Below are 20,625 nucleotides of genomic sequence, written 5' to 3'. Positions count from 1 at the left end.
TTTTACTTGTACATCCCAAGCAGATCTCAACAGAGTAAATTTGCATGTGAGGATTTTTTGTTGTGTGGCTGGGATGAATGTGAACTGGGGGAAGTGCCAATTATGCAGTTTTGGGAACCAAGAGAATATAGTAGTGGATGGTGTTAAGGAAAAAGAAGACATTGAAGTGCTAGGAGTGATATTTGACAAAGACCTCAAAGGAAAGAAAAGTTATGAGACTTTGGACAGTAAAATTGAGAAGAAGCTATCCTTCTGGAGGTTAAGGAACTTGTCACTTAAAGGGAAAGTTCTTATCATTAAGTCTGTAATCCTACCGCTTCTCTTGTATACGGCTATGGTGCTTCCTCCAGGGAAGTTATGGACTAGGAGAGTTACAAGGAAGCTTTTTGTGTTCTTCTGGGGGTCTAAGATGGAGAAAATGAGAAGAGAAGAAGTGATGAAGAGTATGAATTTGGGCGGATATAACTTTCCAAACATTGATCTGTTTTTAAAGGTGCACTATTTTCTTTTAATTTTTAAATTGATACAGTGCAATAATAGGGCGGCAGACATGAGTAAATACCTTGCAGGATGGTTGTTTTCCAAATGGGGCTGGTGTGAGAGGGATTTGAGGAGACCCATAGCACATGTGATACCTACCTTCTATGTGCTCCTCGGGTCTTTCAATGATCAATTTGGTTTGAGCTCTTTAGGTGAACCTGATAAAAAGAAAATAGAACAAGAAATAAGGAAAAATGAGAGATTATATGAAGTACCATTCTGCACTAATGCTCAGTCTGTGAAGATTTGGAAGTTTTTTAAAGTTATTGGACTATCAAACAGACAAAAAGACGTTAGTTGGATGTCCTTTCATGGCTGCCTCCCAACCCGATCTTTTTTAAATAGAAGAGGTTTGAGAATAAGTGACAGATGCCCAAGAGAGGGTTGTGGAGGTAGAGAAGACTTAGTGCACCTTTATTGGGACTGTTTTTATGCAAAAGAATTTTTTATGTTTTTAAAGAGGTTTTTAATCCAACTCACTGGATATAATAGTTTTTCTTTTGAGAAAGTTTTTATTGGTCAAGATCTTAGTAAAAAGGAAGATACACGTACTAATTGGATTCTTTTTTCTGTTTTTAAAGAGGTTTTATGGGACTCACGCAATTTGCTTGTTTTTAAAAATGTTGTTATTTCTCCGAGGGAATTGAAAAGATTGTTTTTAGGAAGGATTTTTACTATCTTTCTACTGGACAAAAAGAGAATTGGTGAAGAAGAAGCGGAGAAAATCTGGATGCATACACGATGGAAGAATGTATAAGAAGTACGTAAAGGAGAAAGCTGTAAGTTTTTGACCAATTTCTGTGATTGTTTTTGACATGTTTTTTTTGTTTTGTTATTTGGTCACTTTTTCTTGGCACTCGGTTCCCTTAGTTAGTTTTTTCCGTATGATGTTTTTTCAGATATTGTTTTAAGTGACGAGTCTTGGTAGGTGACCTGATGATCGTCCAAACAATAGTCTGTAACTGAGGAAAAAAAAAAAAAAAAAAAAAAAAAAAAAAAAAAAATCTGTTCTTATCAGTTTAATATCTGATACGTCCCCTATCTGGGGACCATATATTAAATGGATTTTTGAGAACGGGGGCCGATTTCGAAGCTTGCTTCCGTCGCCCTATGCATTGACCCGATATGGCAGTATCTTCGGGTACAGTGCACCACCCCCTTACAGGGTTAAAAAGAAAGATTCCTACTTTCATTGCTACCTGCTTGCTGGCTAGCCAGCTAGCCAGCCCTGTGGGCCTTGCTGCTGCTGCAGCCAAAAAACAAAAGGTGGTGCTGCTGCTGCTTCTGCTGCTTCTGCTTCTGCTTGTGTCTGGCCGCTGTTGGAGCGTCCAGGCACAGGACTTCTGGTGCTGCTGACTAAATGGCCTCCTTAATTGGATCATTTGAGTAGCCAGCACACCTGTGCAGGTAGGGCATGACATGATAGGCAGCTGCCTTGATAGCGGGTGGGTGCTGAATGTTCCTAATTGACAAAATAAGATTAATGCTTATGAAGAAATATAAAATCTCATCCCTTCCCCAATATCGCGCCACACCCCTACCCCTTAATTCCCTGGTTGAACTTGATGGACATATGTCTTTTTTCGACCGTACTAACTATGTAACTATGTAACATAACATGGGGGGGGGGGGGGGTCTCCTGGCTGTTCACACAGGTGTGTCATTGCTGTACATTGACCATGCATTGCTTCTGTGGTATTGCAAAGGCAAAGACAAATGCTTCCAGCCATCCATTGCACTAATGGATTGGTCATCAGCTGGCTGTCTATGTCCCGCATCAATATAGACCAAAGTACAGAGGGTTAGGCTATGCTATTGTGCACCTACCTGATGCATCAGAAGGTGCGAGGCCCTTGCTAAATTCTGTGCACAGACTTTGAGATCTATACTTTAGACTGTATCTAAACCTGCTCCAACATGGACTGACATTCTGGCCTACTTTCAGCCGATGCGACTTGTCTGTCGCTGAACAGTCGCTTTTTATGTATTCAGCACCTATGTATAATGTTGTAAAAATGCTCTAGAAGCTAAAGTCGCAGAAATGTCACACATATTTGGCCTGCAACTTTCTGTGCGACAAATTCAGACAGGAAAAATCAGTATAAATCCTTAGAAAATTATCCCCCAGTGTCTCCATCTGCTGGCGGTATTGAATAAGCATTGCTGCACTGATGGGGTATGCATTAGACGAAAAAAAAGAAGAAAAAGAAGAATAATACGCCCAGAAAAGAGGCGAAAAGGAGAAAAACGTAAAAAAACGTGAAAAAAAAGTAAGAGGAAGAGAAGGGAAAAAAAGGTGGAAATGGGTTTAAAAGTGATTTCGGCGGAGAAATATATATATATATATATATATATATATATATATATATATATACGCGCACACACACACATATATATAAACGTATTCTCCGTTGAGATATTGCAGCCGCTGCTGTGTCCAGGCCCAGGAGCCTTAGCACTGTGCTGTGATGTCACTCAATACCACTGACATCACTAGGTGTAAACAACATCTCTCCTTTGCTGTGTATGTGACTATGGAGCTGTTTGGTGATGTCGTCTATTATGGCCTTCATAGAAGCAACAGGAGATTGTTGCATCCATCTAGAACCCTCAGAACTACAGTGCTATGATGTCACTCACTTCCACAGGCCTTGCAGAGTGTAAACAACAACAACCCAGCTTTGTTGTGTATGTAACCATAGGGATTTGTGATGTCACCTAGAACCTTCACAGCAGCGACAGCTTTATGAGGAGCATCAGCACTGCTCTGCCTGAGCAGAACCATCACCGCCATAGGTTGTCAAATAACCCGGGTTTAACCCACACAGGTAAGTCCAATGGGGTGCAGGCATGTCCTCTATGCTTACAGCTTCCCGTGGGTGTTGGTTTGATACCGTTTGGGAACAGCCAAGGAGGCATCTGCAGGCAACAAAGGTAGGTGTGTGCTTGTGTGTGTGTTTCCTATGCAGATCCTAAGCCCAGTGTCACATGCAAGTAGGAGGAGTAAGAAGGGTTCCTGGCAAATCCGGGTTATGGATTGCATTTAAAAAGGCCCCGTGGGAGTGCAATGGGCCCCTGTCTTGCTGCTTAGCAATAATGGTATGGGTTTAGGTTCTGCTGTGTGTACTGGTGGTTGACTGCCCCCCAGCCCAGAGTGTGCATGGAAAATTGTCTGGCAGCCTCCCTGACAGCAAGCAGTGATAGTGCCCATGAAGGGCACCTTGTTGGGCCTGCCCCTTTCACGGTTATCGCTTCTCGGCCTTTTGGCTAAGATCAAGTGTAGTATCTGTTCTTATCAGTTTAATATCTGATACGTCCCCTATCTGGGGACCATATATTAAATGGATTTTTGAGAACGGGGGCCGATTTCGAAGCTTGCTTCCGTCGCCCTATGCATTGACCCGATATGACAGTATCTTCGGGTACAGTGCACCACCCCCTTACAGGGTTAAAAAGAAAGATTCCTACTTTCATTGCTACCTGCTTGCTGGCTAGCCAGCTAGCCAGCCCTGTGGGCCTTGCTGCTGCTGCAGCCAAAAAACAAAAGGTGGTGCTGCTGCTGCTTCTGCTGCTTCTGCTTCTGCTTGTGTCTGGCCGCTGTTGGAGCGTCCAGGCACAGGACTTCTGCTGCTGCTGACTAAATGGCCTCCTTAATTGGATCATTTGAGTAGCCAGCACACCTGTGCAGGTAGGGCATGACATGATAGGCAGCTGCCTTGATAGCGGGTGGGTGCTGAATGTTCCTAATTGACAAAATAAGATTAATGCTTATGAAGAAATATAAAATCTCATCCCTTCCCCAATATCGCGCCACACCCCTACCCCTTAATTCCCTGGTTGAACTTGATGGACATATGTCTTTTTTCGACCGTACTAACTATGTAACTATGTAACATAACATGGGGGGGGGGGGGGTCTCCTGGCTGTTCACACAGGTGTGTCATTGCTGTACATTGACCATGCATTGCTTCTGTGGTATTGCAAAGGCAAAGACAAATGCTTCCAGCCATCCATTGCACTAATGGATTGGTCATCAGCTGGCTGTCTATGTCCCGCATCAATATAGACCAAAGTACAGAGGGTTAGGCTATGCTATTGTGCACCTACCTGATGCATCAGAAGGTGCGAGGCCCTTGCTAAATTCTGTGCACAGACTTTGAGATCTATACTTTAGACTGTATCTAAACCTGCTCCAACATGGACTGACATTCTGGCCTACTTTCAGCCGATGCGACTTGTCTGTCGCTGAACAGTCGCTTTTTATGTATTCAGCACCTATGTATAATGTTGTAAAAATGCTCTAGAAGCTAAAGTCGCAGAAATGTCACACATATTTGGCCTGCAACTTTCTGTGCGACAAATTCAGACAGGAAAAATCAGTATAAATCCTTAGAAAATTATCCCCCAGTGTCTCCATCTGCTGGCGGTATTGAATAAGCATTGCTGCACTGATGGGGTATGCATTAGACGAAAAAAAAGAAGAAAAAGAAGAATAATACGCCCAGAAAAGAGGCGAAAAGGAGAAAAACGTAAAAAAACGTGAAAAAAAAGTAAGAGGAAGAGAAGGGAAAAAAAGGTGGAAATGGGTTTAAAAGTGATTTCGGCGGAGAAATATATATATATATATATATATATATATATATATATATATATATACGCGCACACACACACATATATATAAACGTATTCTCCGTTGAGATATTGCAGCCGCTGCTGTGTCCAGGCCCAGGAGCCTTAGCACTGTGCTGTGATGTCACTCAATACCACTGACATCACTAGGTGTAAACAACATCTCTCCTTTGCTGTGTATGTGACTATGGAGCTGTTTGGTGATGTCGTCTATTATGGCCTTCATAGAAGCAACAGGAGATTGTTGCATCCATCTAGAACCCTCAGAACTACAGTGCTATGATGTCACTCACTTCCACAGGCCTTGCAGAGTGTAAACAACAACAACCCAGCTTTGTTGTGTATGTAACCATAGGGATTTGTGATGTCACCTAGAACCTTCACAGCAGCGACAGCTTTATGAGGAGCATCAGCACTGCTCTGCCTGAGCAGAACCATCACCGCCATAGGTTGTCAAATAACCCGGGTTTAACCCACACAGGTAAGTCCAATGGGGTGCAGGCATGTCCTCTATGCTTACAGCTTCCCGTGGGTGTTGGTTTGATACCGTTTGGGGACAGCCAAGGAGGCATCTGCAGGCAACAAAGGTAGGTGTGTGCTTGTGTGTGTGTTTCCTATGCAGATCCTAAGCCCAGTGTCACATGCAAGTAGGAGGAGTAAGAAGGGTTCCTGGCAAATCCGGGTTATGGATTGCATTTAAAAAGGCCCCGTGGGAGTGCAATGGGCCCCTGTCTTGCTGCTTAGCAATAATGGTATGGGTTTAGGTTCTGCTGTGTGTACTGGTGGTTGACTGCCCCCCAGCCCAGAGTGTGCATGGAAAATTGTCTGGCAGCCTCCCTGACAGCAAGCAGTGATAGTGCCCATGAAGGGCACCTTGTTGGGCCCGCCCCTTTCACGGTTATCGCTTCTCGGCCTTTTGGCTAAGATCAAGTGTAGTATCTGTTCTTATCAGTTTAATATCTGATACGTCCCCTATCTGGGGACCATATATTAAATGGATTTTTGAGAACGGGGGCCGATTTCGAAGCTTGCTTCCGTCGCCCTATGCATTGACCCGATATGGCAGTATCTTCGGGTACAGTGCACCACCCCCTTACAGGGTTAAAAAGAAAGATTCCTACTTTCATTGCTACCTGCTTGCTGGCTAGCCAGCTAGCCAGCCCTGTGGGCCTTGCTGCTGCTGCAGCCAAAAAACAAAAGGTGGTGCTGCTGCTGCTTCTGCTGCTTCTGCTTCTGCTTGTGTCTGGCCGCTGTTGGAGCGTCCAGGCACAGGACTTCTGGTGCTGCTGACTAAATGGCCTCCTTAATTGGATCATTTGAGTAGCCAGCACACCTGTGCAGGTAGGGCATGACATGATAGGCAGCTGCCTTGATAGCGGGTGGGTGCTGAATGTTCCTAATTGACAAAATAAGATTAATGCTTATGAAGAAATATAAAATCTCATCCCTTCCCCAATATCGCGCCACACCCCTACCCCTTAATTCCCTGGTTGAACTTGATGGACATATGTCTTTTTTCGACCGTACTAACTATGTAACTATGTAACATAACATGGGGGGGGGGGGGGTCTCCTGGCTGTTCACACAGGTGTGTCATTGCTGTACATTGACCATGCATTGCTTCTGTGGTATTGCAAAGGCAAAGACAAATGCTTCCAGCCATCCATTGCACTAATGGATTGGTCATCAGCTGGCTGTCTATGTCCCGCATCAATATAGACCAAAGTACAGAGGGTTAGGCTATGCTATTGTGCACCTACCTGATGCATCAGAAGGTGCGAGGCCCTTGCTAAATTCTGTGCACAGACTTTGAGATCTATACTTTAGACTGTATCTAAACCTGCTCCAACATGGACTGACATTCTGGCCTACTTTCAGCCGATGCGACTTGTCTGTCGCTGAACAGTCGCTTTTTATGTATTCAGCACCTATGTATAATGTTGTAAAAATGCTCTAGAAGCTAAAGTCGCAGAAATGTCACACATATTTGGCCTGCAACTTTCTGTGCGACAAATTCAGACAGGAAAAATCAGTATAAATCCTTAGAAAATTATCCCCCAGTGTCTCCATCTGCTGGCGGTATTGAATAAGCATTGCTGCACTGATGGGGTATGCATTAGACGAAAAAAAAGAAGAAAAAGAAGAATAATACGCCCAGAAAAGAGGCGAAAAGGAGAAAAACGTAAAAAAACGTGAAAAAAAAGTAAGAGGAAGAGAAGGGAAAAAAAGGTGGAAATGGGTTTAAAAGTGATTTCGGCGGAGAAATATATATATATATATATATATATATATATATATATATATACGCGCACACACACACATATATATAAACGTATTCTCCGTTGAGATATTGCAGCCGCTGCTGTGTCCAGGCCCAGGAGCCTTAGCACTGTGCTGTGATGTCACTCAATACCACTGACATCACTAGGTGTAAACAACATCTCTCCTTTGCTGTGTATGTGACTATGGAGCTGTTTGGTGATGTCGTCTATTATGGCCTTCATAGAAGCAACAGGAGATTGTTGCATCCATCTAGAACCCTCAGAACTACAGTGCTATGATGTCACTCACTTCCACAGGCCTTGCAGAGTGTAAACAACAACAACCCAGCTTTGTTGTGTATGTAACCATAGGGATTTGTGATGTCACCTAGAACCTTCACAGCAGCGACAGCTTTATGAGGAGCATCAGCACTGCTCTGCCTGAGCAGAACCATCACCGCCATAGGTTGTCAAATAACCCGGGTTTAACCCACACAGGTAAGTCCAATGGGGTGCAGGCATGTCCTCTATGCTTACAGCTTCCCGTGGGTGTTGGTTTGATACCGTTTGGGGACAGCCAAGGAGGCATCTGCAGGCAACAAAGGTAGGTGTGTGCTTGTGTGTGTGTTTCCTATGCAGATCCTAAGCCCAGTGTCACATGCAAGTAGGAGGAGTAAGAAGGGTTCCTGGCAAATCCGGATTATGGATTGCATTTAAAAAGGCCCCGTGGGAGTGCAATGGGCCCCTGTCTTGCTGCTTAGCAATAATGGTATGGGTTTAGGTTCTGCTGTGTGTACTGGTGGTTGACTGCCCCCCAGCCCAGAGTGTGCATGGAAAATTGTCTGGCAGCCTCCCTGACAGCAAGCAGTGATAGTGCCCATGAAGGGCACCTTGTTGGGCCTGCCCCTTTCACGGTTATCGCTTCTCGGCCTTTTGGCTAAGATCAAGTGTAGTATCTGTTCTTATCAGTTTAATATCTGATACGTCCCCTATCTGGGGACCATATATTAAATGGATTTTTGAGAACGGGGGCCGATTTCGAAGCTTGCTTCCGTCGCCCTATGCATTGACCCGATATGACAGTATCTTCGGGTACAGTGCACCACCCCCTTACAGGGTTAAAAAGAAAGATTCCTACTTTCATTGCTACCTGCTTGCTGGCTAGCCAGCTAGCCAGCCCTGTGGGCCTTGCTGCTGCTGCAGCCAAAAAACAAAAGGTGGTGCTGCTGCTGCTTCTGCTGCTTCTGCTTCTGCTTGTGTCTGGCCGCTGTTGGAGCGTCCAGGCACAGGACTTCTGCTGCTGCTGACTAAATGGCCTCCTTAATTGGATCATTTGAGTAGCCAGCACACCTGTGCAGGTAGGGCATGACATGATAGGCAGCTGCCTTGATAGCGGGTGGGTGCTGAATGTTCCTAATTGACAAAATAAGATTAATGCTTATGAAGAAATATAAAATCTCATCCCTTCCCCAATATCGCGCCACACCCCTACCCCTTAATTCCCTGGTTGAACTTGATGGACATATGTCTTTTTTCGACCGTACTAACTATGTAACTATGTAACATAACATGGGGGGGGGGGGTCTCCTGGCTGTTCACACAGGTGTGTCATTGCTGTACATTGACCATGCATTGCTTCTGTGGTATTGCAAAGGCAAAGACAAATGCTTCCAGCCATCCATTGCACTAATGGATTGGTCATCAGCTGGCTGTCTATGTCCCGCATCAATATAGACCAAAGTACAGAGGGTTAGGCTATGCTATTGTGCACCTACCTGATGCATCAGAAGGTGCGAGGCCCTTGCTAAATTCTGTGCACAGACTTTGAGATCTATACTTTAGACTGTATCTAAACCTGCTCCAACATGGACTGACATTCTGGCCTACTTTCAGCCGATGCGACTTGTCTGTCGCTGAACAGTCGCTTTTTATGTATTCAGCACCTATGTATAATGTTGTAAAAATGCTCTAGAAGCTAAAGTCGCAGAAATGTCACACATATTTGGCCTGCAACTTTCTGTGCGACAAATTCAGACAGGAAAAATCAGTATAAATCCTTAGAAAATTATCCCCCAGTGTCTCCATCTGCTGGCGGTATTGAATAAGCATTGCTGCACTGATGGGGTATGCATTAGACGAAAAAAAAGAAGAAAAAGAAGAATAATACGCCCAGAAAAGAGGCGAAAAGGAGAAAAACGTAAAAAAACGTGAAAAAAAAGTAAGAGGAAGAGAAGGGAAAAAAAGGTGGAAATGGGTTTAAAAGTGATTTCGGCGGAGAAATATATATATATATATATATATATATATATATATATATATACGCGCACACACACACATATATATAAACGTATTCTCCGTTGAGATATTGCAGCCGCTGCTGTGTCCAGGCCCAGGAGCCTTAGCACTGTGCTGTGATGTCACTCAATACCACTGACATCACTAGGTGTAAACAACATCTCTCCTTTGCTGTGTATGTGACTATGGAGCTGTTTGGTGATGTCGTCTATTATGGCCTTCATAGAAGCAACAGGAGATTGTTGCATCCATCTAGAACCCTCAGAACTACAGTGCTATGATGTCACTCACTTCCACAGGCCTTGCAGAGTGTAAACAACAACAACCCAGCTTTGTTGTGTATGTAACCATAGGGATTTGTGATGTCACCTAGAACCTTCACAGCAGCGACAGCTTTATGAGGAGCATCAGCACTGCTCTGCCTGAGCAGAACCATCACCGCCATAGGTTGTCAAATAACCCGGGTTTAACCCACACAGGTAAGTCCAATGGGGTGCAGGCATGTCCTCTATGCTTACAGCTTCCCGTGGGTGTTGGTTTGATACCGTTTGGGGACAGCCAAGGAGGCATCTGCAGGCAACAAAGGTAGGTGTGTGCTTGTGTGTGTGTTTCCTATGCAGATCCTAAGCCCAGTGTCACATGCAAGTAGGAGGAGTAAGAAGGGTTCCTGGCAAATCCGGGTTATGGATTGCATTTAAAAAGGCCCCGTGGGAGTGCAATGGGCCCCTGTCTTGCTGCTTAGCAATAATGGTATGGGTTTAGGTTCTGCTGTGTGTACTGGTGGTTGACTGCCCCCCAGCCCAGAGTGTGCATGGAAAATTGTCTGGCAGCCTCCCTGACAGCAAGCAGTGATAGTGCCCATGAAGGGCACCTTGTTGGGCCCGCCCCTTTCACGGTTATCGCTTCTCGGCCTTTTGGCTAAGATCAAGTGTAGTATCTGTTCTTATCAGTTTAATATCTGATACGTCCCCTATCTGGGGACCATATATTAAATGGATTTTTGAGAACGGGGGCCGATTTCGAAGCTTGCTTCCGTCGCCCTATGCATTGACCCGATATGGCAGTATCTTCGGGTACAGTGCACCACCCCCTTACAGGGTTAAAAAGAAAGATTCCTACTTTCATTGCTACCTGCTTGCTGGCTAGCCAGCTAGCCAGCCCTGTGGGCCTTGCTGCTGCTGCAGCCAAAAAACAAAAGGTGGTGCTGCTGCTGCTTCTGCTGCTTCTGCTTCTGCTTGTGTCTGGCCGCTGTTGGAGCATCCAGGCACAGGACTTCTGCTGCTGCTGACTAAATGGCCTCCTTAATTGGATCATTTGAGTAGCCAGCACACCTGTGCAGGTAGGGCATGACATGATAGGCAGCTGCCTTGATAGCGGGTGGGTGCTGAATGTTCCTAATTGACAAAATAAGATTAATGCTTATGAAGAAATATAAAATCTCATCCCTTCCCCAATATCGCGCCACACCCCTACCCCTTAATTCCCTGGTTGAACTTGATGGACATATGTCTTTTTTCGACCGTACTAACTATGTAACTATGTAACATAACATGGGGGGGGGGGGGGGGTCTCCTGGCTGTTCACACAGGTGTGTCATTGCTGTACATTGACCATGCATTGCTTCTGTGGTATTGCAAAGGCAAAGACAAATGCTTCCAGCCATCCATTGCACTAATGGATTGGTCATCAGCTGGCTGTCTATGTCCCGCATCAATATAGACCAAAGTACAGAGGGTTAGGCTATGCTATTGTGCACCTACCTGATGCATCAGAAGGTGCGAGGCCCTTGCTAAATTCTGTGCACAGACTTTGAGATCTATACTTTAGACTGTATCTAAACCTGCTCCAACATGGACTGACATTCTGGCCTACTTTCAGCCGATGCGACTTGTCTGTCGCTGAACAGTCGCTTTTTATGTATTCAGCACCTATGTATAATATTGTAAAAATGCTCTAGAAGCTAAAGTCGCAGAAATGTCACACATATTTGGCCTGCAACTTTCTGTGCGACAAATTCAGACAGGAAAAATCAGTATAAATCCTTAGAAAATTATCCCCCAGTGTCTCCATCTGCTGGCGGTATTGAATAAGCATTGCTGCACTGATGGGGTATGCATTAGACGAAAAAAAAGAAGAAAAAGAAGAATAATACGCCCAGAAAAGAGGCGAAAAGGAGAAAAACGTAAAAAAACGTGAAAAAAAAGTAAGAGGAAGAGAAGGGAAAAAAAGGTGGAAATGGGTTTAAAAGTGATTTCGGCGGAGAAATATATATATATATATATATATATATATATATATATATATATATATACGCGCACACACACACATATATATAAACGTATTCTCCGTTGAGATATTGCAGCCGCTGCTGTGTCCAGGCCCAGGAGCCTTAGCACTGTGCTGTGATGTCACTCAATACCACTGACATCACTAGGTGTAAACAACATCTCTCCTTTGCTGTGTATGTGACTATGGAGCTGTTTGGTGATGTCGTCTATTATGGCCTTCATAGAAGCAACAGGAGATTGTTGCATCCATCTAGAACCCTCAGAACTACAGTGCTATGATGTCACTCACTTCCACAGGCCTTGCAGAGTGTAAACAACAACAACCCAGCTTTGTTGTGTATGTAACCATAGGGATTTGTGATGTCACCTAGAACCTTCACAGCAGCGACAGCTTTATGAGGAGCATCAGCACTGCTCTGCCTGAGCAGAACCATCACCGCCATAGGTTGTCAAATAACCCGGGTTTAACCCACACAGGTAAGTCCAATGGGGTGCAGGCATGTCCTCTATGCTTACAGCTTCCCGTGGGTGTTGGTTTGATACCGTTTGGGGACAGCCAAGGAGGCATCTGCAGGCAACAAAGGTAGGTGTGTGCTTGTGTGTGTGTTTCCTATGCAGATCCTAAGCCCAGTGTCACATGCAAGTAGGAGGAGTAAGAAGGGTTCCTGGCAAATCCGGGTTATGGATTGCATTTAAAAAGGCCCCGTGGGAGTGCAATGGGCCCCTGTCTTGCTGCTTAGCAATAATGGTATGGGTTTAGGTTCTGCTGTGTGTACTGGTGGTTGACTGCCCCCCAGCCCAGAGTGTGCATGGAAAATTGTCTGGCAGCCTCCCTGACAGCAAGCAGTGATAGTGCCCATGAAGGGCACCTTGTTGGGCCCGCCCCTTTCACGGTTATCGCTTCTCGGCCTTTTGGCTAAGATCAAGTGTAGTATCTGTTCTTATCAGTTTAATATCTGATACGTCCCCTATCTGGGGACCATATATTAAATGGATTTTTGAGAACGGGGGCCCATTTTGAAGCTTGCTTCCGTCGCCCTATGCATTGATCTTCGGGTACAGTGCACCACCCCCTTACAGGGTTAAAAAGAAAGATTCCTACTTTCATTGCTACCTGCTTGCTGGTTAGCCAGCTAGCCAGCCCTGTGGGCCTTGCTGCTGCTGCAGCCAAAAAAACAAAAGGTGGTGCTGCTGCTGCTTCTGCTGCTTCTGCTTGTGTCTGGCCGCTGTTGGAGCGTCCAGGCACAGGACTTCTGCTGCTGCTGACTAAATGGCTTCCTTAATTGGATCATTTGAGTAGCCAGCACACCTGTGCAGGTAGGGCATGACATGATAGGCAGCTGCCTTGATAGCGGGTGGGTGCTGAATGTTCCTAATTGACAAAATAAGATTAATGCTTATGAAGAAATATAAAATCTCATCCCTTCCCCAATATCGCGCCACACCCCTACCCCTTAATTCCCTGGTTGAACTTGATGGACATATGTCTTTTTTCGACCGTACTAACTATGTAACTATGTAACATAACATGGGGGGGGGGGGGGGGGGTCTCCTGGCTGTTCACACAGGTGTGTCATTGCTGTACATTGACCATGCATTGCTTCTGTGGTATTGCAAAGGCAAAGACAAATGCTTCCAGCCATCCATTGCACTAATGGATTGGTCATCAGCTGGCTGTCTATGTCCCGCATCAATATAGACCAAAGTACAGAGGGTTAGGCTATGCTATTGTGCACCTACCTGATGCATCAGAAGGTGCGAGGCCCTTGCTAAATTCTGTGCACAGACTTTGAGATCTATACTTTAGACTGTATCTAAACCTGCTCCAACATGGACTGACATTCTGGCCTACTTTCAGCCGATGCGACTTGTCTGTCGCTGAACAGTCGCTTTTTATGTATTCAGCACCTATGTATAATGTTGTAAAAATGCTCTAGAAGCTAAAGTCGCAGAAATGTCACACATATTTGGCCTGCAACTTTCTGTGCGACAAATTCAGACAGGAAAAATCAGTATAAATCCTTAGAAAATTATCCCCCAGTGTCTCCATCTGCTGGCGGTATTGAATAAGCATTGCTGCACTGATGGGGTATGCATTAGACGAAAAAAAAGAAGAAAAAGAAGAATAATACGCCCAGAAAAGAGGCGAAAAGGAGAAAAACGTAAAAAAACGTGAAAAAAAAGTAAGAGGAAGAGAAGGGAAAAAAAGGTGGAAATGGGTTTAAAAGTGATTTCGGCGGAGAAATATATATATATATATATATATATATATATATATATATATATATATATATATATATACGCGCACACACACACATATATATAAACGTATTCTCCGTTGAGATATTGCAGCCGCTGCTGTGTCCAGGCCCAGGAGCCTTAGCACTGTGCTGTGATGTCACTCAATACCACTGACATCACTAGGTGTAAACAACATCTCTCCTTTGCTGTGTATGTGACTATGGAGCTGTTTGGTGATGTCGTCTATTATGGCCTTCATAGAAGCAACAGGAGATTGTTGCATCCATCTAGAACCCTCAGAACTACAGTGCTATGATGTCACTCACTTCCACAGGCCTTGCAGAGTGTAAACAACAACAACCCAGCTTTGTTGTGTATGTAACCATAGGGATTTGTGATGTCACCTAGAACCTTCACAGCAGCGACAGCTTTATGAGGAGCATCAGCACTGCTCTGCCTGAGCAGAACCATCACCGCCATAGGTTGTCAAATAACCCGGGTTTAACCCACACAGGTAAGTCCAATGGGGTGCAGGCATGTCCTCTATGCTTACAGCTTCCCGTGGGTGTTGGTTTGATACCGTTTGGGGACAGCCAAGGAGGCATCTGCAGGCAACAAAGGTAGGTGTGTGCTTGTGTGTGTGTTTCCTATGCAGATCCTAAGCCCAGTGTCACATGCAAGTAGGAGGAGTAAGAAGGGTTCCTGGCAAATCCGGGTTATGGATTGCATTTAAAAAGGCCCCGTGGGAGTGCAATGGGCCCCTGTCTTGCTGCTTAGCAATAATGGTATGGGTTTAGGTTCTGCTGTGTGTACTGGTGGTTGACTGCCCCCCAGCCCAGAGTGTGCATGGAAAATTGTCTGGCAGCCTCCCTGACAGCAAGCAGTGATAGTGCCCATGAAGGGCACCTTGTTGGGCCCGCCCCTTTCACGGTTATCGCTTCTCGGCCTTTTGGCTAAGATCAAGTGTAGTATCTGTTCTTATCAGTTTAATATCTGATACGTCCCCTATCTGGGGACCATATATTAAATGGATTTTTGAGAACGGGGGCCGATTTTGAAGCTTGCTTCCGTCGCCCTATGCATTGACCCGATATGGCAGTATCTTCGGGTACAGTGCACCACCCCCTTACAGGGTTAAAAAGAAAGATTCCTACTTTCATTGCTACCTGCTTGCTGGCTAGCCAGCTAGCCAGCCCTGTGGGCCTTGCTGCTGCTGCAGCCAAAAAACAAAAGGTGGTGCTGCTGCTGCTTCTGCTGCTTCTGCTTCTGCTTGTGTCTGGCCGCTGTTGGAGCGTCCAGGCACAGGACTTCTGCTGCTGCTGACTAAATGGCCTCCTTAATTGGATCATTTGAGTAGCCAGCACACCTGTGCAGGTAGGGCATGACATGATAGGCAGCTGCCTTGATAGCGGGTGGGTGCTGAATGTTCCTAATTGACAAAATAAGATTAATGCTTATGAAGAAATATAAAATCTCATCCCTTCCCCAATATCGCGCCACACCCCTACCCCTTAATTCCCTGGTTGAACTTGATGGACATATGTCTTTTTTCGACCGTACTAACTATGTAACTATGTAACATAACATGGGGGGGGGGGGGGGGTCTCCTGGCTGTTCACACAGGTGTGTCATTGCTGTACATTGACCATGCATTGCTTCTGTGGTATTGCAAAGGCAAAGACAAATGCTTCCAGCCATCCATTGCACTAATGGATTCGTCATCAGCTGGCTGTCTATGTCCCGCATCAATATAGACCAAAGTACAGAGGGTTAGGCTATGCTATTGTGCACCTACCTGATGCATCAGAAGGTGCGAGGCCCTTGCTAAATTCTGTGCACAGACTTTGAGATCTATACTTTAGACTGTATCTAAACCTGCTCCAACATGGACTGACATTCTGGCCTACTTTCAGCCGATGCGACTTGTCTGTTGCTGAACAGTCGCTTTTTATGTATTCAGCACCTATGTATAATGTTGTAAAAATGCTCTAGAAGCTAAAGTCGCAGAAATGTCACACATATTTGGCCTGCAACTTTCTGTGCGACAAATTCAGACAGGAAAAATCAGTATAAATCCTTAGAAAATTATCCCCCAGTGTCTCCATCTGCTGGCGGTATTGAATAAGCATTGCTGCACTGATGGGGTATGCATTAGACGAAAAAAAAGAAGAAAAAGAAGAATAATACGCCCAGAAAAGAGGCGAAAAGGAGAAAAACGTAAAAAAACGTGAAAAAAAAGTAAGAGGAAGAGAAGGGAAAAAAGGTGGAAATGGGTTTAAAAGTGATTTCGGCGGAGAAATATATATATATATATATATATATATATATATATATATATATATATATACGCGCACACACACACATATATATAAACGTATTCTCCGTTGAGATATTGCAGCCGCTGCTGTGTCCAGGCCCAGGAGCCTTAGCACTGTGCTGTGATGTCACTCAATACCACTGACATCACTAGGTGTAAACAACATCTCTCCTTTGCTGTGTATGTGACTATGGAGCTGTTTGGTGATGTCGTCTATTATGGCCTTCATAGAAGCAACAGGAGATTGTTGCATCCATCTAGAACCCTCAGAACTACAGTGCTATGATGTCACTCACTTCCACAGGCCTTGCAGAGTGTAAACAACAACAACCCAGCTTTGTTGTGTATGTAACCATAGGGATTTGTGATGTCACCTAGAACCTTCACAGCAGCGACAGCTTTATGAGGAGCATCAGCACTGCTCTGCCTGAGCAGAACCATCACCGCCATAGGTTGTCAAATAACCCGGGTTTAACCCACACAGGTAAGTCCAATGGGGTGCAGGCATGTCCTCTATGCTTACAGCTTCCCGTGGGTGTTGGTTTGATACCGTTTGGGGACAGCCAAGGAGGCATCTGCAGGCAACAAAGGTAGGTGTGTGCTTGTGTGTGTGTTTCCTATGCAGATCCTAAGCCCAGTGTCACATGCAAGTAGGAGGAGTAAGAAGGGTTCCTGGCAAATCCGGGTTATGGATTGCATGTGGTCTCTTCCCCGGAGACCCTTTTGCAACTGTGTGCGGAATGGAACTTGCCTGTTGATCTGACTGCTCAGAGGTCCCTGGACATACCACATGCTGCAAAGATAGCTGAGGAATGGAAGGTTGTCTCCCACCGCAAGAAAAAAATCAAGACATGAACTGTTCCTCTGCCTTTAGACAGGCCTGTCCGACTTGTCTCACTGGCTTGCGACTGGGGTATCCTTCCCCATCTTTTGGGTTACTTATCCTCTTAGTGCTCTGGATACTTTTCCTGAATGTTTAAACATTCGGCCTAACTGCAGTCGAATGTACTTACCTACCCCCATTAAGACCTACCACATGGTCTTTACTACTGCTTGCTCAATTTATTTGTTCTTTGTTGTTCGTTCTGTTTACTTGTTTTCTGTCCCGTTGGTCCTCCATCACTCACTTTCTCTGATAATGGATATGAGAGGCTCCTCTTGCGAGCTGCTAAGTGTAGATGTATCCTCTTCGACGGGAGTACCTGCTCCTTTTCAGTTTACTGTGCTAATGGTTCTGCTTTGCGTTGATGTATACTTTAACTATGGTTATTAAGGTTGTGTCTATGAATGTGCGGGGTCTTAACTCACCGTATAAAAGGTCTCTGGTGTGGAAGGAGGCTAGACGCCTAGCGGCCGATGTCCTCTGTATACAAGAATCCCATTTATTAGCCCTAGATGCCCATAGACTCCAAAATAAGAGATATCCACATATCTATCAAGCGCATGCTGTTCACAAAAAAGGAGGAGTGGCGATTGCATTTAAGAACACCCTGACGGTTACTGTCCAGCACTCTGTGATAGATGATAGAGGTCGTTTTATAATTATTGTGTGCTTACTAAACAATGTTCAATATACCTTAGGCTCCTTATATGCGCCTAATGCGAAACAGTGTACCTTCCTCAGGGCATTCTTGCGTAAATTGGAGTCCTTGAGAAAGGGACACTGCCTACTGCTAGGAGATTTTAATATGACCATGTGGCCTAGTGTAGATTCTACTTCGCCCAGTTTGAAAAAAGAACCCACAGGTTTCTTCACTAGTGTGTCCCAAAATGACCTATATGATGTTTGGCGTATATCCCACCCCACGGAAAGGGACTTCACCTTCTTTTCTCATGTGCATAAGATATACACCAGAATAGATTACGCCCTTACCTCCCACTCTCTCCTATCATTGGTTTCAGAGGCCCGAATTATGCCCATAGAATGGTCGGACCATTCCCCCATAAGCGTAACCATTAAAGAATCGCATAGCACCCGCCCGACCTATATTTGGAGACTTAACCCACTAATACTCCATAATCCTGAATACTCTGAAGCGACCAAGTTGGCGGTTGATGCCTACTTCCGCATTAATGATACTGGTGATGTCACAGACCCCATGCTTTGGTGTGCGTTTAAGGCTACAATTAGGGGTCACTTTATTAGTCAAACAGCCTATGACAGGAAGCTCCGCCAGACCAAAACTCTAGAACTCCAACAGCGCCTTGCGGAATTACATAGGCGCAATAAGACCTCGTGCTCTCCATCACTAATAGGAGAAATTTCTCAGGTTAGTGCTACCCTACACTCCCTCTCTTTACACAGCTATGAGATGGCACTGAGAAGGCTCAAAATGACATGGTATTGGCAGGGTAATAGATCTGGCTCTATACTGGCTAAACAACTTAAAAAACGTCAGGATAAGGAGAGAATCCCCTTCCTTACTAAATCTGATGGTTCTATAGTTACTGACCCTCAAAGTATAGCCAATTGTTTTGCAGATTTTTATAGTAAATTGTACAATCTTCAACATGACATTGCTACTCCACAGCCTGATGAAGCAGTTATCTCTTCTTTTCTGTCCTCTATGTCCCTCCCCTCTCTGTCCGCGGACCAAGCATCTGATCTTTGCTCTCCCTTCTCCACAGAAGAAATTCTTGAATGTGTGCGTTCCCTCAAGCCCTCGAAGTCACCTGGCCCTGATGGTATTACAAATGAATTTTATAAGCGATTTGGCCCTTCCGTAGCTCCCTTTTTGACCAGAGCCTTTAACCGTATTAAGGAGAACGGTGTGCCCCCTAAGGAGATGTTGGATGCTCTGGTCATTACCATACCTAAACCTGGTAAGCCACTGGACTCTACCCTAAATTACAGACCAATCTCTCTCCTAAATAGTGATATTAAATTGTATGCCCTGGCTCTTGCTGCCAGGTTGAATAGGGTTTTGCCGGACCTAATTCACAGGGACCAGGTTGGCTTCGTCAAGGGTCGTCAAACGGTGGACGGTACGAGACGCTTTCTCGACATCATCACAAAAGCGCATTCCGATCGGACGCCTTCTCTCTTGCTATCCCTTGATGCGGAGAAGGCGTTCGATCGAGTGCACTGGGGATATTTGCGAAGTGTGCTGCGTAAGTTTGGTTTTCCCCACTCTTTGGAATCCGCCATTATGGCACTATATACGCTCCCATCTGCTAGAATTTACACGATGGGTACCCTTTCTAATAGTTTCTCACTTAGCAATGGGACTAGACAGGGGTGCCCACTGTCCCCCCTTATATTTACCTTAGTTATGGAGCCGCTTGCTCAATCCATCAGGGACTCCCCAGACATTGCGGGCATTCAAATAGGTAAAGTAGACCACAGGATTGGCTTGTTTGCCGACGATGTTATCATTAGTCTCTCCAACCCCCTGAGTTCTTTAGGCCCAGTTATGGACATTATTGATGCCTTTAGTCGAGTTAGCTTTTATAAGATTAACCCCACAAAGTCGTGTATCTTACCATTGCAGATACCCACTGAGCAACAGCGAGTACTACAAGCTAAATATCCCTTTCAATGGGTCACTGACCAGATTCCTTACCTAGGCATAGTCCTTACTGCGTTGCCTGATAAGACAATTGCTTCTAATTTTGCTGTTATGCGGTCCCTGCTTACCAAAGAAATTGATCACTTCTCCAGGCTTCCTGTCTCATGGGCGGGACGTGTTGCCACTGCTAAGATGATGCTGCTCCCTAAAATTTTATATTTTTTTAGATGCCTGCCGATGATAGTGCCCGCCTCCTTCCTCTCACAACTACAGAGAATGCTCTTACGATTTATTTGGGATGGTAAGCATCCTAGGGTTGGTGCGAATATATTGTATCGCCCTGTGCATGAGGGGGGTATGGGGGTGCCGAACCTTAAAATGTACTATCACGCTGTTCTACTCGATCAGCTTAAAAAATGGTGGTGGCAGGACGCTCCCCCCCTGTGGGTAGATATTGAAGCTGCTGTCCTCAATGTTTCTAATTTTAATAACTTTCTCTGGGCATTGCGCTTTAACCCTACCTTTGCTCCCTCTTCTCCTTTCTC

General features: G+C 45.0%; 5 non-coding genes and 2 pseudogenes across 5 annotated transcripts; all 7 read left to right on the top strand.

Moving 5' to 3' along the window:
* Positions 1–1,491: 1,491 nt before the first annotated feature.
* On the top strand, positions 1,492–1,697 carry LOC130308492 (U2 spliceosomal RNA; annotated as a pseudogene).
* A 2,090-nt stretch (positions 1,698–3,787) lies between these two features.
* Positions 3,788–3,978, top strand: LOC130308447 (U2 spliceosomal RNA). Its single transcript, XR_008857424.1, has one exon. It is a non-coding gene; the product is annotated as a U2 spliceosomal RNA (small nuclear RNA).
* Positions 3,979–6,069: 2,091 nt separating this feature from the next.
* Positions 6,070–6,260, top strand: LOC130308373 (U2 spliceosomal RNA). Its single transcript, XR_008857354.1, has one exon. It is a non-coding gene; the product is annotated as a U2 spliceosomal RNA (small nuclear RNA).
* Positions 6,261–8,347: 2,087 nt separating this feature from the next.
* LOC130308446 (U2 spliceosomal RNA) lies at positions 8,348–8,538 on the top strand. The gene has a single exon (XR_008857423.1). It is a non-coding gene; the product is annotated as a U2 spliceosomal RNA (small nuclear RNA).
* Positions 8,539–10,623: 2,085 nt separating this feature from the next.
* LOC130308372 (U2 spliceosomal RNA) lies at positions 10,624–10,814 on the top strand. Its single transcript, XR_008857353.1, has one exon. It is a non-coding gene; the product is annotated as a U2 spliceosomal RNA (small nuclear RNA).
* A 2,095-nt stretch (positions 10,815–12,909) lies between these two features.
* LOC130308472 (U2 spliceosomal RNA) lies at positions 12,910–13,085 on the top strand (annotated as a pseudogene).
* Positions 13,086–15,187: 2,102 nt separating this feature from the next.
* On the top strand, positions 15,188–15,378 carry LOC130308336 (U2 spliceosomal RNA). Its single transcript, XR_008857318.1, has one exon. It is a non-coding gene; the product is annotated as a U2 spliceosomal RNA (small nuclear RNA).
* The last annotated feature ends 5,247 nt before the right edge of the window (positions 15,379–20,625 follow it).

Source organism: Hyla sarda, unplaced genomic scaffold, assembly GCF_029499605.1.
Source record: "Hyla sarda isolate aHylSar1 unplaced genomic scaffold, aHylSar1.hap1 scaffold_148, whole genome shotgun sequence".
Classification (NCBI taxonomy): Eukaryota; Metazoa; Chordata; class Amphibia; order Anura; family Hylidae; genus Hyla; species Hyla sarda.
Note: the sequence above shows the minus strand (reverse complement) of the source record. Positions and strands in the feature narration are given on the sequence as shown.